Source organism: Polypterus senegalus, chromosome 11 (genome assembly GCF_016835505.1).
Source record: "Polypterus senegalus isolate Bchr_013 chromosome 11, ASM1683550v1, whole genome shotgun sequence".
Classification (NCBI taxonomy): Eukaryota; Metazoa; Chordata; class Cladistia; order Polypteriformes; family Polypteridae; genus Polypterus; species Polypterus senegalus.
This window is the reverse complement of record NC_053164.1, coordinates 126,618,283-126,644,884: the sequence shown is the minus strand read 5'-3', so window position 1 is coordinate 126,644,884 and position 26,602 is coordinate 126,618,283. Positions and strand designations below refer to the sequence as shown.

At 37.7% G+C, this 26,602-nt stretch overlaps 1 protein-coding gene across 3 annotated transcripts in view; it reads left to right on the top strand.

The window, feature by feature from the left end:
- The window catches only part of LOC120539499 (rho-related BTB domain-containing protein 2-like), a 150,605-nt gene that overhangs the window by 100,552 nt on the left and 23,451 nt on the right, over nucleotides 1-26,602 (top strand). The window contains exon 1 of one of the 3 annotated variants that reach the window (XM_039769610.1): nucleotides 7,599-8,256. The exons of the other annotated variants lie outside the window; for them this stretch is intronic. The gene's annotated coding sequence lies outside the window, so the exon portion shown is untranslated. Of the gene's footprint in view, nucleotides 1-7,598; nucleotides 8,257-26,602 lie in introns of those variants that run through there. 3 annotated transcript variants of the gene reach the window in all.

The following is a 26,602-nucleotide window of genomic DNA, read 5'->3' as shown; positions in this document are numbered from 1 at the left end:
GTGAATAAATCAACTCAAACCTTAAACAACTTATAATATTTTGCTCTCCATAAAAATATATCCTGTCTAAATTATACAAGTTAGAAATAAAGTAAACGTTAAAAGAACAAACATTCAAATTTCTTTACTCTTATGTAATTTTATATACAAAATAAACTTAGATTTTAAATATCCCAAAAGATTTTGCTCTCCATAAAAATATATCCTGTCAAAATTATACAAATTCAAATATGAACATGCTGCATAACAAAACCTGGAAATATAAATAAAATGTGTTCCTTTCAGCAATAACAAATCAAATCATTCAGTTGTCTTTGCTCATATGTCATTTTAGAGCTGGACGCCTGGCATCTTTTTTTGGCAACAAGTTCGTTTCTGTTTGCTGTGAGGTTCTGTGTTGTGGAGATTCTCAGGATGGATTGCAGGTGCTCATCAGTGAGGCGACTCCTGTGTGCTGTTTTGTTAGTCTTTATCACTGAGAAGAGCTTCTCACACAGATATGTGCTACCAAACATGCACAAGGTTCGAGCCGCATGTAGACGGACTTTTTGTTCTTCAAAGTCACCAAAGCGCCGTGCAAACTCAGTGCGCCAGTTTATCAGCAAAGTGCGATTTGGGAACACCGTAGTGACGACTTGGTTTAACATTACTTGGCAACAGGGAAAGTGGGGCAAGGTGAACTGGTGCATTTGTGTCTCCCATAAAAGCAGCTTCACTTGAAATCACTTTGTGATTGTGCACGGGTTAAAACGTCCGCTGAAGTGTCAGATTCTTATTTAATTATGCTGCTTTCTGTATCTTCTGCATTGCATTCAGGTTACCCTGATGTTTTGTCTCATAGTGCCGTCTTAGATTAAATTCTGTAATTACAGCCACATTAGCTCCACAAATGAGACACACGGGTTCAGTAAACATATACTCAGCCTCCCATCGGTTTTAAAGGCTCTATTTTCAGAATCAACTTTTCTCTTCAGCATCGTGTGAGCTAGCTTCGCAATAACTTGCAGCATCATAAGGTAGACTTGATTAACGCGTAAGTGTTCGGCAAGGCAGCTGAAGCGCTGCATTATGGGATCTGTAGTTTATTGTGTTACCAGCGCTTCATATACCCGGCTTTAATAACAATAATACAGTATATAAAATGATCTCGGGCGGATATAATTACACGCCGGGCCGGATGTGGCCCACTGCCCTTGAATTTGACACATATGGACTAAATAGAACTTGAAAAGATATATTTTTTCAAATGTGATCGCAATTCAGATAGAGTTGACGCAAGACTACAGCCTGCATGCCTCAATAAGTCATCCTCCCTCGCTCTTACTTTTTACCGCTCATCTAATGAATACACTGAGTATGGCTTTACCAAAACAATCATTGATGGCTAATAAAGTATCCATTATTCGAGTATGTAGATCGGGATATATATATATATATATACCCGCGTATCGCAGCGGAGAAGTAGTGTGTTAAAAAAGCTAGAAAAAGAAAAGGGAACATTTTAAAAATAACGTAACATGACTGTCAATATACAGTATTTGTTTTGTGAGTGTTACTGAGTGTTGCTGTCATCAAGGATTTGATTATCATTATTTCTTTCAATCAGGTTCGTATTTGTAGGATGTGTTGTGTTCAAGTTACATTCCGTGTTTGTCAATCGTTGTAAAGATGACAGGTTTCATTCATCGATTCCTTTCTTACTGCATCAATAAACAGCTCGTCTTCTTCTTTATCTGAGACCTGACACACTGCATGCACGGGTTTTTTTTACACTGTCTTCCTTTAGCGGGACATTGACTTTTTCCAACGTGTGCTTTGTTTCCGCAGTAGTTGGATTTATGAATATGCTTATATGTATCAGACGCTTCATATTTTTTGCTGCCTTTTCAATTGTGTAATTCGTTTTTGTTCAGCTCTTTGGAACTGTTGCTTTTTATCTGTGCACTGCGTCAGTTCACGTGAGCCGCTCGGTGTACATGCATCGAAGGTTCCCAGCTGTGCTGGTGCCATCTCGTGCTATGTCCATGGCTGTATTTAATGTTACCTTAGTCCTGGCACTTAAAACTTTCTCTCGCAGTTTGCTGAGTTTGTGTCAAACACCACCCTGACCATCTCATCTTCCTCTGCATAAGCACAGTCCTTCACCCGTGAATATTTACCCGTGGCAGTTTGCTATTGGATTGCCGCTGACGGATGGCCTTATATGGGCAGGCACTAAATTACAAACGCCAGCGGCAGCCTGTCTATGAACTTAATTTAAAGTGTAGGTTTACATCGTGCTTTGTTTCCGAAGTAGCAGAACTCATGAATATGGCTGTATATGTCACTCGCCGCTTCTTATTGTTTCGCTGCCTTCTCAATTATATAATGCATGTTTTCTTAAGCGCTTTTTTGAGCTGTTCCTGGTTTTCTATGTACTGCGTGATTACGTGGGAGGCGTGATGATGTCACACGAAACTCCGCCCCCACGGCGTTGAAGCTCATCTCCATTACAGTAAATGGAGAAAAACTGCTTCCAGTTATGACCATTACGCGTAGAATTTCGATATAAAACCTGCCCAACTTTTGTAAGGAAGCTGTAAGGAATGAACCTGCCAAATTTCAGCCTTCCACCCACACGGGAAGTTGGAGAATTAGTGATGAGTGAGTGAGTGAGTGAGTGAGGGCTTTGCCTTTTATTAGTATAGATATATATACACACACTATATACTGTACATATACAGTCAAAGTAAAAGTATGTGAACCCTTTGGAATTATCTGGTTCACTGCATGAATTGGTCATAAAAAGTGATCTGATTTTCATCTAAGTCACAGCTATTGATATACACAATGAGCTTAAGCCAATGACACACAAAAAAATTCTACTCTTTTATGTCTTTATTTTACAGACGCATTCAACGTTCACAGTGGTAGTGGAACAAATAAGTGAACCTTGGGATTTAATAACTGGTTGACCCTCCTTTGGCAGCAATGACCTCAACCAGGCGCTTCCTGTAACTGCAGATCAGACCTGCACATCGTGTGGGGGGAATTTTAGCCAATTCTTCCCTGCAGAACTGCCTTAACTCTTCCATATTCTTTGGTTGTCTTCTGTGTATGGCTCTCTTCAAGTCATTCCACAGCATCTCAATAGGACTGAGATCTGGGCTGTGATTGGGCCACTCCAAAAGGTGGAGTTTGTTCTTCTGACGCCATTGTGCTGTGAATTTGTTGCAATGTTTGGGGTCATTGTCCTGTTTCATCACCCTGCCCCTTCTGAGCTCAGTTGACAGACAGACACCCTCACATTATCCTGGAAAATTTGTTGATAAACTTGTGAATTCATTTTCCCCTCAATGATGGCAAGCTGTCCAAGCCCTGATGCAGCAAAGCAGGCTCAAATCATGATGTTCTCTCCACCATACTTTACTGTGGGGATGATGTTTTGATTGTTTGATGTTGATACACCAAATGAAGTTCTGCTTGTTTCTCCCAAATAGTTCAATTTTGGTTTCATCACTCCACAAAACATTTTCCCAGTGCTGTCGTGGAGTGTCCAATTGCTCTTTTGCAAACTTCAGGTGTTCAGCAATGTTCTTTTTTGATAGCAGTGGCTTCCTTCTTGGTGTCCTGCCATGGACTCCTTTCTTGTTCAATGTCTTGCATATAGTTGACTCATGAACAGAGATATTAGCCAGTTCTATTTATTTCAAGTCCTTTGCTGTCACTGTAGGGTTCTTCTTTACCTCATTGCTGACTTTGTGTTGTGCTCTTGTGATCTTATAAAATCACAGAAGACACTTAAAAGACCCGCAAGACTAAAGAGATTGGCTATGGAGCGCCTTGAGATGATGTAGAACATGAGATTCTTGCAAGACACACCCTACTTACAACCAAATAACAGCACGGGAAGGAACAAACACACTCAGTCGTGTTTTGGCTTTGAGCACACACAGACCCAGGGTTCTCAGTGCTTATAAAGTGTATATGGACAATACATTATAAATGAAACATAGACGACTAAGCGAAGAAGAAAGCAGCTCGGAGAAAACAGACTCAAAAGCATTGGAGAGACAAAAAAGAAAAAGAATAATCTAGGTGCAAATTCAGAAAATAAGGAAAGTAATTATAAGCCCGGAACAAGTGGGATTGAAAAAAAAGCACGTCCAATACGGATGTTGGGGCTATACACACGCAGAGCAGGTTAGAGATTATGAAAGCAGTGTAATTCGAAAGGCTCAAAAAAAAAAGTTGTCGCGATACACATGTGGAGAAAGTTAAAGAATATGAAAGTAGGAAAATTAGAAATTATAAAAAAAAGAAAGTAAAATTGCAGTAGCGCAAACAAACAGAAATTATTACTCGAAAAAGGGAAAGTAATCACCACAGACCATGAGTCATTGAAACAAAAGCAGGATAAAGTGAGGTCAGAAATAAAACACAGAGTAGAAAACAAAGATAAACGTCATAAAGAGCTTAAAAAATAAGGGGCCCAACACATGCAGAACAGATTAGAGATAACGAAAACTGGAATTCAGAAGACTCGTAGAAACACATGCAGAGCAAGATACAGAATATGAAAGCAGAAAAAAACGACAGTGTCAGACCAAAGAAAGTAAACATCACATTAGTGCAAAGAAAGAGAAATTATTAATCGGAGAAATAATGAAAAGGTGAATAAAGATTGAATATATGGACATAGGTGATATGTCAGAAGTATGTAAATATTGTAAGGCTTTAAAGTTTAAGTCAAGAGAATTTCAAAAACAGAGTTTACCTCACATGCATTTATTGGTTACTTTGCAAAAAAAATTATTAACTGCTGATGATGTAGATCGCTTTGTCTGTGCTGAAATTCCAAACAGAGATACTGTATATACAGGTATATATGAAAAGCAGAGCATGCCATCAATCCCAACATTCTGCTGCTTGTGTGAAGATAGATAATGTGTAGTATGAAAATCAGGGGGTACGATTACATGCCACTCTAATCTCTTTGATCTGTTATATACTAATGTACTTCACCCTTGGCTAACCGGTTTATGCCACTATGGAAAGCGGCCTTATTATAAAACTATTATATCTGTGTGGATCAAATTACGTAACTAAAATTACAAGCAATATTTTTTTAAATTGTCAACAACAAAAAAGACTATCCAAAGAATATTCAGTGCCCTCCACTATTATTGGCACTCTTTGTAAAAATGAGTAAGAAGGGTTAGAAAAAAATCACTGTCTGCTGAAGAACCATCATCTTACACTGAAAAAATGAGACACATCTGACTTTTAATTGAAAGAAGTTCATTCAAAGAAAATCCTCATCAAGAAACACATATTTTTAACAAACACACATGTGCCACAATTGTTGGCAGCCCTGCATTTAATACTTCTGCAACTTCCCTTTGCCAATATAACAGCACAGGGTCTTCTATTGTAACCTTTTATAAGGTTGGAGAATACAAAGCATGGTACAGTGGGTACGGAAAGTATTCAGACCCCCTTCAATTTTTCACTCTTTGTTATATTGCAGCCATTTGCTAAAATCATTTAAATTAATTTTTTCCCTCATTAATGTACATACAGCACCCCATATTGACAGACAAAAAAAAGATTTTTTGAAATTGTTGCAGATTTATTAAAAAAGAAAAACTGAAATATCACATGGTCCTAAGTATTCAGACCCTTTGCTCAGTATTTAGTAGAAGCACCCTTTTGAGCTAATACAGCCATGAGTCTTCTTGGGAAAGATGCAACAAGTTTTTCACACCTGGATTTTGGGGATCTTCTGCCATTCCTCCTTGCAGATCCTCTCCAGTTCTGTCAGGTTGGATGGTAAACATTGGTGGACAGCCATTTTTAGGTCTCTCCAGAGATGCTCAATTGGATTTAAGTCAGGGCTCTGGCTGGGCCATTCAAGAACAGTCATAGCGTTGTTATGAAGCCACTCCTTCGTTATTTTAGCTGTGTGCTTAGGGTCATTGTCTTGTTGGAAGGTAAACCTTCGGCCCAGTCTGAGGTCCTTAGCACTCTGGAGAAGGTTTTTGTACAGGATATCCCTGTACTTGGCCGCATTCATCTTTCCCTCGATTGCAACCAGTCGTCCTGTCCCTGCAGCTGAAAAACAACCCCACAGCATGATGCTGCCACCGCTATGCTTCACTGTGGGGAACTGTATTGGACAAGTGATGAGCAGTACCTGGTTGTCTCCACACATACCGCTTAGAATTAAGGCCAAAAAGTTCTATCTTGGTCCCATCAGACCACAGAATCTTATTTCTCACCATCTCAGAGTCCTTCAGGTGGTTTTATAATCAAGGGCAGCATGGTGGTGCAGTGGTAGTGCTGCTATTTAACAACAAGGAGACCTGGGTGCTCAGCGCATGGAGTTTGGGTGTGGGTTTCCTCCACATCCTCCAGTTTCCTCCCACTGTTCAAAGATTTTCAGGTTAAGAGATTGATGATTCTTGTGTCCCTGCTATGGATATATGAAGGTATGTTTTTAGGTGGTTATTGACAAAAAGAAAAACTTAAAGTACAAGGCTGTTTCTAATAATAGAATAATCTTAATAAATGTTTCTTTTTTTTGGAATATGTTTATAGTCTGTTGTATATACATACATACTGAAAGGATGCAACATATTGTTCTGTTAGTTGCTGTAATACAAGGCCAGCCACAGCAATCATGGACTGACCCTTTCAGAAGTGGGAGAAAAGCCGAGTACTGTACCTCCACAAATCAAGCAAATTGTACACTGAGCGCTAATGGGTCAAGGCTGCTAACCACTGCACCACAACACAATACTGTTCTACTCTGATTATTTTCCTCTAATACAAGTTTCAGCCTTCAATTATTTAATCGGAGAATTCCTGTACAGTGCTAAATTGGAATTGAGCAAAGGCAAGATAAGTTTTATATATATATATGGGTTCGATTACCGCGAGGGGTGCAGTGGAGTGTGTACGCCTGATGAGCCCAAATAAGGGCGAAAAACGTGTCGCGTACTCTGCATTATTTGACAGTAAACTAGGTTATAAATATATATATATAAGAGATATGGATATCTCTCTACAATGACTGAACAACCACTGATTATGGTTACTTGTGACTTCTAAAATTTCATTTATTATTATATCGTGTGCAATTTCATAATGCGGTAAAGTGGAATTCATTGCAAATTATTTCTGAAATCCCGTATCTGTTTCATGTTTGTTTAATGCTCATCTAAGCCTTCTCTTCATCTTCCGACTCTCTAGCACGTCATTGCCTCTTCCTCATTGTGGATGCTGCAGCATGCCGCGGTCAGAGCTTTAATGTGCACCTCGCGTAAACATCTCACACCACTTGCTAAGGCTCATGGCACTCTCGGGGGACGGCACGCCTCGCGCGTCATCCTCTGTTTTTCAAGAACCTGCCTCGTTCTTTAGTTAGGCTGCTCGAGGGCGCGCTGTAGCGAGGAGACAATCAACAGCCACGCGCTGCTGTCTCCCGTCTACTTTTATCAAGTCCTCCCGCACTGGAATGGCAGCGTTTGCAGCCAATCAGCGTGTGATTCTCAGTGTACGGGGGCGGGTTAATTAGTTTTTTTTTATGAATGAATGAAGAACTGGTCGGCTGTCGAAGGACGTCAAAAATCTGTTAACAGAGGGGCGTTGTGACGGAGAGAGACTAAGTGCGGGGGCTGCGTTGCTGCTGCTGCTGCTGCTGCTTTCGCTGTTACTGGCTCCTAAAGCGGATACTGGAGTTGCCAGGACTGGCATTCACTCTGCCATGGCTACCATTTCACAAGCCAGGCGGCTGGCTGTTGCGAGAGTGCAGAGAATCAGCCTTCTCATGCATTTTTGGATATTTGACCGCTGATTAAAATAACATCGCCGACAGTGCGTGTTAGGCATATTTCCGACTGCATTATTGCTTCCGCTACATATACATACACACATATATATATATTTAGTTACATTACTCTTGTTGATTTTCTTTAGAACGATTTTTGTGCTTGTGATTTTTGTAAATCGGAACACTTGATATTCTCGGCATCCATCGGCATCTTACAAAACAGACTGAAGCGTGCCAGTGTTGTGTCTTTGTACTCCAGGCAGAAGAGGCTCGTGCTTGTGTAATGCTGGAATACTCTTTCACCATGTTGTACCCTCTAAAGTCGTGCGTTTATTGCGTGCCATCGTAGAGGCCATCCAGGTGGAACTGATTCTTGTTACCTCGGCAACCGCGGTTTTTGTTAAATAACCGAATTGACGGCCATATCATCTCTACACGGGAAGGTGAGCAAGTATTATTTTATTTTAACGTTCCTCTCGCGTAAAGTAAGTAAAAACAGCTTGAAATTATTTCAGTATTCATAACATGCTATGCATACGGTGCCATTTATTCAATTATTCGTCATCATGCCGTATTTAGTTATTTGCTGTGTGTTAAATAATATTGTTTCGATTCCTATGACAGTGTTAAGTAACTCAAAACTGTCCTTTTTAATGCTAAAATCATTTTACTGGTAACATATTCGTAGTCATTCATTATCGTTTATCCCCCAAATAATTTTTATTTTTGCATATATTATGAAAGCGTTTTTTCTTCTGCTATACAAACTTTATATACCTGCAAATTTTGACAATATCTGCTGAGGCAAAACATTTGTTCCCAGTGTAATCTATTTATTCTTATTCCTTCACTACTGATTCTTATTCTGCCATGTTCATCAGCAAAGTAGTTTACCTGTTACTATGCAGTGCAGATTGTACCCTTTATTCCTAATAAACATCAAATTTACTTAATCTGACAAGCCACCTAAACACTACAGGAATGTGCTTATTCATTTTTTTACAATCCTTTATGTGGATTTGGAGGTGAACTTTTACCAAATTATGGTACATCTCTATTTAAATATTAAAAGCAGTTAATCTACTTTCTCTCCACTATATCATCTTCTGGTTGACTCTGCCATGAAGTTTATGGAGTTCTTGTTATTCCCATTCACATTTTCATGTCTTCCGTTCTTGTGTCCTGGCGCTTTATCTTGATGTAATTTGGTCACCGTGTGAGTCATGGTGGCATGAAATTTTATGCAAACAGATTTGCATTGGAAATGCCAAACCTTAGGTGACCCTAATCAGAATTCAAAGTGCCAGGTTTTGTTTTCACTTTCCTTCAGGACGTGTGGTTTCAGGTGTGTTTATGTTAATAAAACTGATTGCAAAAGCATAGAGTTCATATTTATAGCAATGAAATATTTTATTAGCTATTTTTTAAAACAAATTGTTTGTGGCTACAGTTTTACTACCAAGTCTTCACTCAACATTTTATTTTCTTTTAAGCTGTGAATTTTAGGATATGTTCAAACGGGTGTCCCAAAAATGTATGCACACTTTTGCATGATTATAAATACAATGTTTATTAAGATACGTCTAAGTTTTATAATTCAAATTAAACAGACAAATGTGGAATCAGTTAACTACTGCTGCTCTGGTCCAGGGACTACTGATAACATGGACCAATGGATTTGCAAACATCACAGATTTTTTCATTTGGTATTTGGGCACATTCTTTTTCATTGACTGTTTTTTAAATTATCAAATGTTTCGGTTTTGTTAGATAAACCACATCTTTGACACGATCCCAAAAAAGACCATTGCCATGAGATCTGGTGAACATGAGGGCTTCTTTTCGCCCAATCCATTTTTTTGGCAGATTTTTGTCAGGGAAGGCCCTCACATCATTATGGTAGTGGGAAGGTGCACCATCCTGCTAGAAGTAACACTGGTCCTCATCCCTAAACTCCTCTCCTTGTTTTGGGACTCCCTATATTATAAATGTTTGTGTGTATTTTTATTTTTCCTGGCAGATGCATTCCCAGTTAAGTTATGTATAATATGTGTCTGTATGTATATAACATTTCCTGTTTTTTTATTTTAATAAACAGATCACTGGGCAGCATGGTGGTGCAGTGGTAGCGCTGCTGCCTCGCAGTTAGGAGACCTGGGTTCGCTTTCCGGGTCCTCCCTGCGTGTAGTTTGCATGTTCTCCCCGTGTCTGCGTGGGATTCCTCCGGGGGCTCAGGTTTCCTCCCACAGTCCAAAGACATGCAGGTTAGGTGGATTGGCGATTCTAAATTGGCCCTAGTGTGTGCTTGGTGTGTGGATGTGTTTGTGTGTGTCCTGCGGTGGGTTGGCACCCTGCCCAGGATTGGTTCCTGCCTTGTGCCCTGTGTTGGCTGGGATTGGCTCCAGCAGACCCCCGTGACCCTGTATTCGGATTGACATTCAGGTTAGGTGCATTGGCGATCCTAAATTGGTTCTAGTGTGTGCTTGGTGTGTGTGTGTGTGCCCTGCAGTGGGCTGGCACCCTACCTGGGGTTTGATCCTGCCTTGCGCCCTGTGTTGCCTGGGCAGACCGTGCATGTCACCTGGGCAGACCCCCGTGACCCTGTAGTTAGGATATAGCGGATTGGATAATGACTGACAGATCAGTTTTGAAGAAGAGCTCAGTTACCCAAAATTAGCAATGTTTCCTTGCAGGTTTAGAGATTGTAACTCAAACTGCAATCCGTTTACTGTAACTGTATGTTCACTTGGAATTTTCAATGCTTTTCTCTAGATACTCCAGTTTATTCACATCCTCAAATAGGTTATTGGTAGGTTAATTGGTTACTTTAGCATAAGTAAGCATGGAAAGTTGTTTCCTATATTCATTTACAGTATAGTAATGGATTATATCCTATTGCTGCCAGGATAGGCTGTGGACTGAAAACTAACATATATTTCAAGATACTGTATTAAAATATTTTATCAGTGGTACAAAGTGAGAATCGTTAAGGATAAGCAAGTTAACAACAATGCCTTAAATACAGGACAGTCATATATGTTGTGACCGTTATACAGTTAGTATCTACTTCATCACTTGCAGAAGTGGCTGCTAAGTTAATGATGGTATCATAGTGTAGACTATGCTTTTTAAAGGAGTTAGACAGTATGACCATCCATATGTATTAATTGATAGGGAGAATGGCCAAGACTTAATTAGCTTTGCATGCTTCATGATAGCTGGGCTGGCTCAAGAGGCATTACTTTGACTTAATCAGTGCTGCAGGGATTTTTATGCAAGGCTGTATCTCCACTGGCTAAAAAAACATTGAACCAAAGGTAGTCTTGATCAGAAAAAAGATCCCTGATTAAAAGGGCTTATGAAGACTGACATGACTTGAACAAAGTATTTGATAAGAAATAAATCTGCTGTCCGCTAATTACAAAAGCAGTGTCAAAAGAGACTAAAAACTTAACTCTTTGAATATTGTCATGCATAATTTATTGCAGTCAATAAACCAACCAAGATCCACTTGTGTGTAGGAAACCATATGAGTGGTTTCAGTTGTGCTATAGGATTAGGAACGTATTTCTTAGAACTTGACAGTGAACTTGGATTAATGTACTGGCCTCCACATTCATAATATGTCAGACAATGAATTTTGACTGGGGAAAATGGAACATCCTTGTTAGGGTTGAAGCCCCCATAGACTTACAGTATATGAAATTACATTGGTATAAATTAATGTTTATACAAAAACAATGTGTCAAAACCTTTAAAATACAGGTTTGAACAAAGTTGTACTTTCTGAGGGCAACTGGAAGACCAAAATCCTTTTGATACCAGGTAGGAGTATCAAATAAAGTCATTTAATATATTATATTGAACCTTTTTAAGAAATAAAAGTTTATCAATGAAACATTAAATGGCAAGTGTGTTCAGATGTTTGCTTATACAGAAAACACCATTTGTTAGCAAGAATAATGATAAAGATTACAAGTAAATAAATTTAAAGAAATAAAAAAGCAAATCCACATCACATTGTAAAAACAAATACCATCCATTCATTTTCCAAACACACTTTCCTCGGGCAGTTGGAGCCTACCCCAGCAATCACACGGTGCAAGACAGGAACAAGACCTAGACAGAAAACAAAAACCAACAATTTATAAAATCTATGCATGACATAATATTCAGGTGAATTTGATGATTGTGCTGGCATTGTAGTTTTCAATGGACTGAGTTTAATAGCTAAGCTCTAGAACCTTCTTGGTGCATTTGAGGGTTTTCGGGGCCAAAAACCATCAAACCTCAATTTGGAAAAACAGGCCTGGATAGGATTCTAGTCCATTGGGACCAATCTCACTCACATACAAACACAACAGATTTACACACAGTGACAAATTGTAATTGCCAAAAAACATACCCAAAAAGATCTTTTGTAATCAATTCATTCTTTGCTTGAGCATGTCTGGTAATTGTAATTTTCATGAATTTGGAGTTGCAACTATTCAGTTATGACAAATAATAGTGAAGAGCAGAAGTAAAGGGCAAACATTATTATTTAATGCATCATTTACCTCATCAAAGGAGGATTATGGCAGGAAAAAAGGGCATGGGAAAAATTAAAATACTTTCACAAATGAACACCTATGATTCCACACAGTGGTTGATGTGGAAAGAAATGTAGCAGTAGTCTGATTTTGTCAGCTTCTTGGTCCACCTCACAATTCTGTTCTATTTAACAAAGTTTTTCATCAAGCTTTCCCTGTCAGATTTTTGACCATGTTGTTATTGCAGCAAAGGTAGACCCCTGTGGAGCTTTGTGAACGCTGTTCTGAATATATTGTGACAGGACATATTGGTATTCCTCAGTTATTTTACATTAGAACAGTCTAGGTGAGAACAGACCATTCATCCCAACAAAACTCAACTGTCCAATCCACTTGCCATATATATTTACGGATAAGTTCTCCCACGTATAAGTTGAGACTTGATTTTACCGTATAATTTCTGGTATTTTATAATGTAGGTCGTATAAGATGAATTGGTCCAAGAGATTATGATATGCTTACACCCACCTAAGAGAGTAACCACGGAGCATGTATTGTGCCTACGTGACCACACGTTAATACCCGAATTATTCCGAAGCAACGTTTGCACTGATTTGTGTATTTTGTATCTCACACCCTCATACACCTTTATCGTAAGAGCATCCCTTATCTACGATGGAGCGTTTGATCAGAAGAAAATATGAAGGTGGTTTTAAATTAAAAGTCATTGAAGTAGCAAAAGAAATTGGTAACTGTGATGCTTCAGCAAAATTCAATATATCTGAGAAACTGATGTGAGATTGGAAGAGGCAAGATGTAAAAAAAATAAAAAATTAAGTGTCGCGTTTTTGAATGGGAGTATAAGTTGGGGTCTGATTTTATGATCAATTTTTTTGGGGTTTCAAGACCCAACTTATATGTAAGTATATACAGTAATTTTTCTAAAAAAACATCAAGTCGAATTTTAAGAGTCCCTAAAGTTCTAATGTCTACCACACTACTTGGTAGCTTATTCCTAGTGTCTGTGGTTCCTAATGTTTGTGCAAAATTTACACTTAACAAGTATCCAACTCTGTCCCTGTGTTCTTAAAGAGACACAAATTTTGAAATCAAGACTGTCCCTGTCACCAAGATGTCTCATCACCCTAGTAAATTATAGTCACAGTAAAACAGTAAATTATTATAATCTACAGATTTTGGAGCCATGAGGTTGGTTTAGTGTAAGGTTAATACTGAGTAAATATTTATTTGCTTTGTGCACAATGGCTGACACACTACATACAGTTTTTTTCATTCATATCTAATTAATGCTTTGTTGTACTTGCTTGCATTTTATACTTTTATGGTTAGGAAGATCATTTAATTTACTCTCGGTTATTTAAAGCATTGAGAGGTATGAGTTGCTGATGTACTGGTTCTCTTCTGCTCTATTCATGCTTAGGCTGCTGGGAACACTTCATAAAGCAGAAACAACTTGTTGATTCAGATGTTTCCATGCATGTACATCTGGACTTGCTGATAGAAGGTTGCAGTCTTGCTCACACACAAGAAGCAAGTGAGAGCAACATCCTACCCATGTATTTTGTCTGCTGGTGTTTCATTAACTTGTAGTTTGAATCTGTTTCTCTTCAATAGTGGCTATTGAAGTTGAAAAAGAGGAAAACCTACAAAATATACAAGTTGCTGTAACTGTTGTCACTGTACTTATGGAATGGTAAACTAATTTGGAGTTTAAGTCATACAGAAAATTTATTTTTTTATGATAGACAAGTTCGCAAATTCGCCTTTGCCTTTCAATAGGAGATTTAGAAATTTTAAAACAGTGTACAGCACACTCTGTCCAAGATATCTCAATGAAAATGGAACTGTCTCAACAAAGGTTCTTGAAAAATAAGCATACCAAATTTCAACAGAATTGGTTCCCGGGGGGGACCAAGTTGTTTTAAATAGACTGACAGACAGACATGGCTATCGCAATAGGTCTTTTGGGTACTATATACAAGTGAACCTAAAAACTGATAATCCCTCTTATGCATACTTGCCACACTCCACTGTTTATCAGGCATGTACAGGTACTTAAAGACACATGCATAAAATACACCTAAACTACCTCATCAAATATAAGATATGCTGCTCTTAAAAAAAAAAAAAAAATTCAAATGAGCAATTGTAACAAGAGTGTTCATACTTGTTTCTATTAAGATCTAATTAATACAGTTAACTGCGGTGGGCTGGCACCCTGCCCGGGGTTTGTTTCCTGCCTTGCGCCCTATTTTGACTGGGATTGGCTCCAGCAGACCCCCGTGACCCTGTGTTAGGATATAGTGGGTTGGATAATGGATGGATGGATGGATGGATAATACAATTAAGTATTTGTTATAAAATATCCATTCTACACATATAAACATCTTCAGAATGGTTAAAATTAGATTTGCTAGATTATCTCAACTGCATTTTGTTTCACTAACCAAGTTTTTTTCCTTCAGTTTTGATGATCCTGCTGCTGGTTCATTGTAAGTGATGAACTTGAAAGGCTATGATCGATATAACAGAATAAACAGTGGAAAAGAAAACCTTATAGTAATTATAGGGGAGCATGCACATGTAAACATGTACATTGTTTTTCAGTAGGAATTGGATTGCAATTATGATTGGATACTGCTATACTTAACATGACATTATAGTGCATTTTAATGTAAATGTGGGACAGACAAACCTCAGTTTCTGTGTTGGAAAAATGACTTTTTTTACAGTATGTTAGTGGTAATTACCTTAAATCTTAACCAAGTTGAGGTTCTTGTTCTGGCTACTACATTGTTTTGCTAATTTATACTGATTATTGCTTTGACCTTTAGCATTTTTCTTGTGTTAAGTGTTAACTTTGTTTCAGTCCAGTTTCTGGATTGTCTTTGAGTTCAAGATGTAGTTTGCCATATTTCCATTTCATCCTTTGATTTAGTCTTGTCCACTTTCTTGTGTTCCAGTTTAGGAATAGCTTAATTCACGATCATAGGGAATATTTGTTGAAAAGCCATTCTTTTTTAATTTGACTACAGTGTTTGTAATTTCTTTGAGAGGAAAAGCTGGCTGGCAAATGGTTGACATTACATTTCCAGTTTTGATTTTTAACTTGTTTGTCTTCTATATTTTTTCTTTGCTTTGAGGCTTAATGTTTCTGCTATGCCTCTCTCCTATGTTTCTTGCCCATGAAGATTTTAATCCTCTAGGGTAGAGTTTCTTAAAATATGGTTTACCACTGTTGGGTTGTATAGGATTGCGAGATTTTATTTATTAGGAATGGGTTGTGTATGGTTTTTGTTGTGTCACAGTGGGTTGCCATGGTTTGATTAAGTAATTGGCATTGCTCTGCTATAACAATAGGTGGTGATTCTCAATCAGGACACCCCCGCTATGTCGATTATCTGCGATTCTCCACAATTAGATAATCGTTATGGAATTGGTCTCGAAGACACTTAGAAGGGAAAGATTGGGTCACAAGAAAAAAAAAAGTTTATGAAACCCTGTACTAGGCGATTTCTTTTACAGGGTAGTTTTTGTCATGTAGTTTTTATTTTATTCTGTCACCTTTTTCCATGATTATAATGTTTGATTTTTATATCCACTTTCACGGTTGATGACAACTAGGTAATAGTTAAGGATTATTGATTAATTATGTTATTGTATTGGTTAGTTTTATTAATTAGACATTAATGGCTTCAAGTTTGTATCCATGTGGTGCAGTGGGACCAAGTACAAGACCATGGTTCAAGTCCCAGGTGCTTCCTGTGTTGAGCTTGCCCTGTGTCTGTTTGGTTTTCCTCTGGGTATTTCTGTTTTCTCCCACAGTCAAAGGCATACAGGTTAGGAGGACTGCTAAAATGCTAAATTGGCTCCTGATGTGTTTATTCAATCCATTGCAGAGCTCTTTTATTCACAAATGAACACTCGCATAAGGTCAATTTGGAACAGGCAGCTAATCCTTCATGTATTTGGTGATATGTGAGGTAACTGGAGTACCTGGAGAAAAACTCATTCAAATATGGGGAGAATGTGCAAAGTCCTCACTGGCAACCAATGAGTGTGAAATTCAAACCAAGGACATTATATCTGTGAGGAAGCAGTACTACCTACTGTACCACAAACAAAACAAAAAGAGGCCATAGTCATTATACTTTAGGTAATCTTAAGGCCTCGTCACATTGAAAACTTTACCAGTAATTTTTCAATATAGCCTTTGTCTACATAATCTTAGTGAGTTGGAACCAGCTGGCAACACACACCCGTGAAGTTAGTCATGTAATTTGACATGCTCTGTGACTTGTTCAAACTAGTCCACAACGCACTGTTACAAAATCAAAAGATTTTTTTTTCTTTAGTTAAATGGACATTTTCTGTGTGCATGAGAGCTGACAACCAATGCATGACCATCTGAAAGTACCATTCATGTAATGTAGCTATGAGGAATGAAGAATGTGAGTATTTTGGATGTCACAAATGGAAGAGAAGCTTGTCTGTCTAATATCTAGTGTTTTATGAAAAAATAAAAAGGGAAGAGATTTTGGCTAAACTCGCTGTGTTAAGCCTTCATCCAGTACCAGCTCTGTCAGGAAGCCCGTTATTAGCCATCACAAAAAGGATTAAGCACGAAGGTAGGCATGCATTTGCTAAATGCAATATGCCCAAGAAATTCAGCCGATTAAACTGACATGATCCAGCAGCGAGATCATCAACTACACTTGGCAATTGTGACATACCCAAAGGCTAGAATTCATGTACTATGACATCAACATTAGGGAAATACATGTATTTTGCATCATTTTAAAGGTACTTTATGGTTGAGATTATTCATTTATCAGGGTTTTCTTCATATATTTCTAGTTATACTCATATATCCCAAAGATATGCATATTAGCCTAATAAATGGCATTACACTGGCCCTGAGAGAAGTGTGGTTTGCATGAGTATACCTTGTTACAGATGGGCTCCCTGTTTAAGGCTGGCTCTGATTTGCATTGGATATAACTGGGATAGACTACAATTGGGTTTTGTAGGTTTGAAAAATGACGGTTTATTTCTTCTAATACATATCTGTAACCAGTCAAGATACAGTATATAAAATCAATTGTAAGAAATGCAAATGAGTTTACTGCTGAAGTGGATATATTACTTTAAACTACATAGTTTGGTTAGGATTTTAAAGAGTTGATGCATTTTTAATTTACACTACTTCTTCTGGTTTACCATTCATGGATCAAATGGATGCAGGGTCATTTAACAAGAGATTTTAATTTTGTGATCATCTAGTAGTGCCTGTATGCTTTATATTAAAAGTATTCTTTTCTGAAATTAAACCTGGATCCATGAAGTTGAGAGGCATGTCTGCTAAATATTAAAACTAAAGCATACATTTCAAAAGCATTACCCTTTTCTTAGTTTTTGTTTAATATGATTTTGTGATTATTTGTTCCTTTGCTAATTTCAGCATTTGGATAACTATGTAGTCTTTGGCAGTTTGAATGTAATAAATCTGTGGGCAGAATTAAACTATGTCATTTTAGAACAGTCTTTTATGTGGGGTTTAGAAAAAATCTCTTTGTGCACTAGTACTAATGAACTTATCTTCAGGTATACATGGTTCTTTATACAGATATAAAACATTTTTTATTACAGCTTTGCACTTGATATCTATATAGAATACATATTACTTTGTGTGCAGCTTGTTTTCCTTTATTGAACAGCCTGAGACATTACAGCCATGTTTAAAGTGTTCTTTTTACATCCATTTTATTATTGATTTTAACTGCCATATACTGTACAAATACTCTATCATCATTTCGCCAAAGAGTGAAAACATGGGAAGGGAGCAAAATTAATGAATCATTCATAAATAGCCTACTGACAAATTCAAATGGTTAGCAATGGATTAACATGTTCAGTTAGTGACTTATGACATTATTAAGGCCCTGACATATTTTAAAAAATACTGAGTTGTTCTACATAATGTGCATTTCATTTTTTTCTACTTTCACATGAAAAAAAAAATATATATCTGTCAATTTTATTATGGCAAGTGTTTTTGGATTTTTCCAGTTGAGAAAATTCAGCATAAGTTATCACAATGGGTCGTCATTAAACAATTTCACTCCATTGGGCATTGGTCCAAACAGAGTGGTTAAAGAGTTAGGAAAAGAGTTAGCTGATTGAAAAATAGGAGACAATTTCATTCCAGTAGGGTTTAACCCAGGGCACATCCTCTAAACAAGTGATCCAGGGAAGAGTGTACAAGTGCTGTCTTTTCCTAGGTATAGTTTCGACAGTCTAATTGTAATCTAATAAACGGAGATATGTACAATTTTGAACTGAATTAAACCAAAATTTCCACAGACTGGAGAATATTGTATTTTATTTTAGGTTGATTTCTATTCTTTGCCTGAACGTCAAAATAAAGGGCTGTCTTCCTAACACTATTTCAGATTGCCTAAAAGTGCATTGCTTTGAAAGAACTGGTATTGTTTGGAAATGCTTCCTTTGTCTTTGTTGTAGCTATAGACTAAAACTATCTCAAGAGAGCTTGAATATTAGAAATGTTTGCAAGATGATAATGAAAGATTTTATTTTCCAAAACTTAGTTGAATGATTACAATATATTATGAATATGCTAGACTATGAAATGTCTCCATACCAAGCATATTTTATATAATATATATACAGTAGAATATTGTAGTGATGCATAATCTCTTAAATATATTTCTCTTCTGGTTCATCCTGCTTCCTCTTCAAACCCGTTCCTGCCCACACACAACCCACACGGCATTTCTCGATTCCTATGCTGCCTACGGCCTCCCATACACCCCCACGCCACTTTTCTCAATTCCTATTCCTCCTTTGGATTACCGCGTTCCACGCTCCTCTCTCATGACTCCATTGGTGTCACGTCACCGCCCTATATCTAGCCTGACTGCGTGACCTTTCACTTCGGCCATGTGTGTGCCTTGGAGTCTTTTCCGTAGCCTACTACAGGAAGGTACTCTCTCGACCATTGGCATTGGTTTCACTTCTTGCTATTGGTTTCGCTCCTTGCTATTTTAGTTATACTGTGACGGTTGTTTCCTAAGCCTTTGTTATAAAATGAATGACAGTATCTTCTCCTTCGATGGGTTTTTGTACAACCTTATCTGTATTCCGGGATACGGCAACTGCCTGTTCCTATCAGTTGGTTATTTCTTGACACAAACGGTTGACGAAGGCAATGCACCATTTTCTGTTATTCTTACACCGCCGTAAGAGTGTAATTGACTGTAACATCTCTTTACATCATACCATATTCTGTGTAAAAGTTGAACCATCAGATTACTGCTTTGTTCATGACAGTTACTGATATATAGAGCAGAACCTAAAATGAAGATACTGTACATTTTTGGAGTTTTTGTCCTTGGCTAAGCAAGTTTATTGCTATATGAATTCTTCTTTAATCTCAAAATACAGTAGAAACCCAATTTATATAAAATAATCTTTTGCTAATTCAGCTTTATGTAAATTGGCAATGAAATATCAAAATAGAGGAAAATTTGACAAAAAATTAAATTGGTATAGTACACAGTGGTATACTTTTTTCTTGTGTGGCACAAGCAGATGTAAAATTTTTCTTTTTTCGTCTCTCATTTACTGTGGCATATGTTAGCATGAGAAAAAGTGTGAGATGTCTTAGATTCTCACTCCATATCATCTACAACAGCACAAAAAGAAGCAAGGTACTCTCCTTCCATATTTTCACACTGTCTCACTCATAGCAATGGCAGGAGATGATCTCCAATTGTACTCTTGCTTTGACTCACATTCAGTGTGTAGTACAGGATAATGGAACGGTGACGTGCTCGCCCTGCAAACTTGCTCTGCCTAAGATCATGGCTGCTTAACTGTAATTTTTTAAAATGGCACTCTATTGCAACTCTGTCTATACTGAATGTATAGAATTAGGTATGTGTGCCCCTACTGTAGCCTGGATTTCAGTGCTTGAGTCACGTTAGACATTTGAAACATATACTGTAATTTGATATACACTCACCTAAAGGATTATTAGGAACACCTGTTCAATTTCTCATTAATGCAATTATCTAATCAACCAATCACATGGCAGTTGCTTCAATGCATTTAGGGGTGTGGTCCTGGTCAAGACAATCTCCTGAACTCCAAACTGAATGTCAGAATGGGAAAGAAAGGTGATTTAAGCAATTTTGAGCGTGGCATGGTTGTTGGTGCCAGACGGGCCGGTCTGAGTATTTCACAATCTGCTCAGTTACTGGGATTTTGACGCACAACCATTTCTAGGGTTTACAAAGAATGGTGTGAAAAGGGAAAAACATCCAGTATGCGGCAGTCCTGTGGGCAAAAATGCCTTGTTGATGCTAGAGGTCAGAGGAGAATGGGTCGACTGATTCAAGCTGATAGAAGAGCAACTTTGACTGAAATAACCACTCGTTACAACCAAGGTACGCAGCAAAGCATTTGTGAAGCCACAACACGCACAAACTTGAGGCGGATGGGCTACAACAGCAGAAGACCCCACCGGGTACCACTCATCTCCACTACAAATAGGAAAAAGAGGCTACAATTTGCACAAGCTCACCAAAATTGGACAGTTGAAGACTGGAAAAATGTTGCCTGGTCTGATGAGTCTCGATTTCTGTTGAGACATTCAAATGGTAGAGTCAGAATTTGGCGTAAACAGAATGAGAACATGGATCCATCATGCCTTGTTACCACTGTGCAGGCTGGTGGTGGTGGTGTAATGGTGTGGGGGATGTTTTCTTGGCACACTTTAGGCCCCTTAGTGCCAATTGGGCATTGTTTAAATGCCACGGGCTACCTGAGCATTGTTTCTGACCATGTCCATCCCTTCATGACCACCATGTACCCATCCTCTGAGATCTACTTCCAGCAGGATAATGCACCATGTCACAAAGCTCGAATCATTTCAAATTGGTTTCTTGAACATGACAATGAGTTCACTGTACTAAAATGGCCCCCACAGTCACCAGATCTCAACCCAATAGAGCATCTTTGGGATGTGGTGGAACGGGAGCTTCGTGCCCTGGATGTGCATCCCACAAATCTCCATCAACTGCAAGATGCTATCCTATCAATATGGGCCAACATTTCTAAAGAATGCTTTCAGCACCTTGTTGAATCAATGCCACGTAGAATTAAGGCAGTTCTGAAGGCGAATGGGGGTCAAACACCGTATTAGTATGGTGTTCCTAATAATCCTTTAGGTTAGTGTATACCTTTAAACCCTTTGAAAATTTTAAATGTCTGAAAGCAAAGCTGCCTAAGCAGTGTTTAAATTTGTTATGGCTTAATTAGTAGGACAACTAGGGTTATCTTTGCTCATATATGTTTACATTTTTTTAATTGCTGATAATTCTACTTTAGATTTCTAAAATTGTGATGTGAATACTGATATGTTTATTCAAAGGCTTCAATTTTTTTTTTACTTTTAGTGTGCTTAAAACACCTCTATATTAACAAATCTGTTCCCTTTTTAGTTACATTTAACTTGTAAATGATTCAAGCTGCAGATGTTTTCATTTTAGCAATACAATCCAAAGCATGCAATGACTATACTAATTATTCCTAAGCAAAATCCACTAAATATCTATCCTCCTACATTAATATGTGTGCTGGTTTCCTACTCCAAAACTTTTTATCTTAAAAACACAATGCTAAAGTGTCCTTAATCACAATATACTGTCACTGTCCTTGTAGATTCATTGCATTCCAAAAGAGGGATACAGTTGAGACGCTGTTATTTTAGAACCACACAGCTGAATCTAGAAACAGGTAAAATGGCATCATTTAAATGTAAGTTTTAAATTAAAAAAAAATATATTAATTTTTCCATAATTAGTATAGTTACTTTATCATTGTAAATTAGTGACCTTCAATATCAGAAACTACCTCACCGGAGCTAAATTAATTCATGTTTAAATTAGTTTTATTTCCATATTTGGAGTTAAACAGCTGTGATGTTTAAACACTTTTTGCCTTTTAGGCTAGTGGTTTAGGCCAGCACTATTCCAGTTAAAGATATTTAATAAGCAATCACTGCTTTCTGCTTGGTTCCATCAATTTTAATTTTTTTTAATAATATGATCATTTGTTGTTATCATATCTTAGTTTAGTCTTTCAGTTTTCCTTGAAAATTACTATTATGTATAATGGAAAAAAGTATTAGCCACAATATGTGTTGCGTATACCAAAGTAGGAATGTGTACAGTCTTTGTATATAAAACGTGTGTTTGTGTGTGTGTGTGTGTGTATATATTATATGTGGAGTTGAAATGAAGAACTAATTGCAGTAAAACCTCAATTATTCGTCATACTGTAGATTAGTGAATAGTGATATTTATTTACAGAACAAAATATAGTATTAATAAAATTAATTCATATAATATTGCAATTACCAGCATAATATGAAATCACAACTCGGATGTACTGGAATTTTCTACATTTTTTCTACGTGCCCTGTCTTATACTCCATTATCTAGGTTAGGGAGCACATCTCCAAAGCAATAAAATAAAGCTTCCTCTACCAATCAGTTTATCTCCTAACACTCACATTCCTGTTTGGTCTATACCACAAACACTCCTGCTTATTGACTCCTGACTCTATGCTAAAAACTTCCTTCTGCTGCACCTTCCTTTTTCTCCTAACTTCTCCTGTCACTCATCTTCTAGCAGATGTGTCCGCCCCTTACCGAACAGAAGCCCTTTACCCAGTCCCATTACTTGAAGCATTCATTACACACGTTCTGCTCCCCCAACAGTGCATCACAAGTTGCCTGCATGTCACAATATATTAACAAAACATAATATAATAGAATTTAAAAAGAAAATTACAGTTCAGGTGAACATTAACATTAATACATTAACATTACCATCACTGGTTTTCATTTTCTACATGTTTTTCAATTTGTCGGCATCATGCTTTATATCATTCACTGTTGTTTTCCCACTATGTAAATTGAAGCAAGGTCCCTCATTATTTCATTAACTATTAAGCAAGTAGAATATCTGAGTTGATTTCACATGTGGAATTTGCATTTGGAAGCTGTTGCTGTGAACTCTCAATATGAGATCCAAAGAGCAGTCCATGCAAGTTCAAACAGGCAATCATTATGTAGAGAAAACAAACCAAACTCATCTGAGAGAAAGCAGAAACACCAAGAGTGGTCAAATTAACCATATGGTACATTCTGAAAGAAAAGCAACGCACTGGTGAGCTTGGCAATACTAGAAGGCCTGGACAACTATAGAAGACAACTGTTCTAAGTGATCGCAGAATTCTTTCCTTGGTGAAGAAGAAACAATTCACCACATTGAGCCAAACCAAGAACACTCTCTGGGAGGTAGGCCTATCATTGCCAAAAACTACAATCAAGAGAAGACTTTACCAAAGTAAAACAAGGTGCAAACTATTGATAATCCTCAAGCATAGCAAAGACAGATTAGACTTTGCCAGAAAATGTTTTAAAAAAAACAGTTTTCTTTGGGCAAATGAAATTAAGATCCGTATGTACCAAAATGATGGATAGAGAAGAACATGGTGAAGAGAAGGAATGACTCTTGATCTGTTGCATACCATATAATCTGTGAAACATGGCAGAGGCAGTGTTATAGGCATGTGTTACTGTCAATGGCTCTACACTCAACTGGTGTTTATTGATGGTATAACTACTGAAAAAAGTTGCAGGATGATTTCTAAAGTGTACAGGGCTATACTCTCTGCTCAGATTCAGACAAATGCTGCAAAACGACGCTTCACAGTACAGGTGGAAAATGAGCCAAAACATACTGTGACAACAAACCAAATGCTTTTCAAGGCAAAGAAGTAGAATATTCTTCAACTGGACCTGTATTTCACTTGCTGAAGTCAAAACTGAAGGCAGATAGGCCAATGAGCAAGCAGTACCTGAAGACAGCTTAAGAAAAAAGCCTGGCAAAGCATCAGTAAGGTTGAAAGCTAGCACTTGGAGAAGGCAGTGGGTTCCAGACTTTTCAGAATTTTCAACCAAGTATTGAAAATGATTCTTATCTTCATTGTTATGTTAGTTGACTGCAAAGAATTTTCAACCAAATATTGATAATGATTCTTATCTTCATGATTATGTTAGTTTGTCCAAAGACTTTTGAGCCCCTGAAAATGTGGGGACCATATAAAAAATGTCTGTCTTTCCTAAATGGCTCATGCAATGTGTTGATTAAATGCCTTAATGTAAAACTACAAGTCTACACTTCAGTGACATCTTGAATGCTTTCCAAATTCATAATGTATGCATAATATGTGTGTGTGTGTGTGTGTGTATGCATGTAAGTACAGTATGTATATAAAATTAGATATAGTAATTGCCCAAAAAACTGGAGGGGTCCATGGAAGTAGTTGGGACACCAACTGTGTGACCCCTGTTTAATCGTAAACTCAAAAAAACAAACCAGTGCATGAGGGCACAACTGAAACACAGTTAAACACTGGCAACAATATCCATAAGTAAGTCAATGTCCTGCACATCCTTGCCAGTCAAAGCCTTTTCCTTCAGGTCTTCTTTTGCTTTGGCCTCCCTCACTTTCTCTTTCTCTGTACTTCTCTTCCTGTTACTTTTTTGTCCACATATTCATTGTTCATCCTTGTCACATGTCAATTCCACTTCAACCTACTTTCTTGGACTTTCTTAGGTATCTCTCCCACTTTTGTTGAACCTCTGATTTTCTCATATCTTATTCTGTCCTTTTTTGTCACTCCATATATTATTCTCAATATTCTCATTTTGGACACATCTAACTTTTTCTCTCTGCTCCATTTACTGGCCTTGTCTCCACTCCATACATCATTGCTGGTCTTATGACTGTCTTAAAAGCCTTACTTTTAACAATCCCCTTAGTTCTTCCATCACACAATACTCCTTCTTGATGCCTTCTTCCAATGATTCCATCCTCACTGTACTAGGTTATCTCTGCATCTAGTTTTCCATCTCAGGCTACCACTGATCTTAGATATTTAAATTTATCTACACTTTTCAATAAATGTCCTAGCATTCTAACATCTAAATTCTGATCATCATTAAACCTCATATATTCTGTCTTCATTCTACGTATCTTTATCCCTCTGTTTTCCAAAGCCCTTCTCCATTCTTACAACTTCCTCTCCACTTTCTTTGTTCTAGTGCTAAATATCACAATGTCATCAGCAAAATGCATGCACCAAGGGGAATGGTCTTTAATCCCAGCACTTTCTCTTTCTTTTCTCTGGTGCTGCCCTGTTTTATTTATGGCTCTCTTTGAGCCTCCAAGTCAGGTGGTCCCTCCAAAGCAGTCCATAGGTTTGAAAACCCCTTGAGTATGTATTGTATGTATGCATTGTTTGTATGCATTGTAAGTATTGTATGTATTGTTATAAAACAATGAAAGGTACAAACAGTCACTGACAGCAAATACATCTGACAACTGTTACAAAAGAGGTAAAGGCTTCAAGAATATCCATAGTGCAGACGTACTGTAACTGGGATATTGTCTGTTACCCAAATACTACTTTTAACCTGAGTCCTCACGCCCTCATACATAACCTGGACAATCCTCACATACTTCTCTGGTACCACCAGACCTCTTGACTTGATACTGTGTCATAAGCCTTCTCCAAATCAATAAACACCATATGCAAACCCTTCCATTTTTCTCGATGCTTCTTTATGAGCTGTCTCAATGCAGACGGCATCAGTTGTTCCTCACCCTGGCATAAAACTAAACTGTGCCTCCCCTATGGTGATCTCTTCCCTAAGCCTTCACTCTGTAACCATATCCCAAATTGTCATTATGATATCAGATTTATCCCTGTATAGTTTCCAAAGTCCTGAATATCACCTTTCTTTTATTAAGTGGGTACAATCACACTGTTCCTCCACCTCTCTGGTATTCTGTCCTGATCATAGATTTTCTGTATTAAATCGTGCTGTATTCCTCCCAACCTGATTGGTATTTCTTTGCCTCCTTTGCTTTCCTTCTCAGCCTTTATCACATCCTGCACCTCTCTGTTCCACCACCATGTCTGTTTTTCCTAGGTGGGCTACGTCCTGTTGTCCTACCCAACACCTCTTCACCTGCTGTTAATACGATTTTGCTGTTCTTCTCCCACCATTTCACCACACTTCATTTACAACTTTCTCCCTAAACCTGTTTTAAGCAGTTTCTTTTATAATCTCCACCA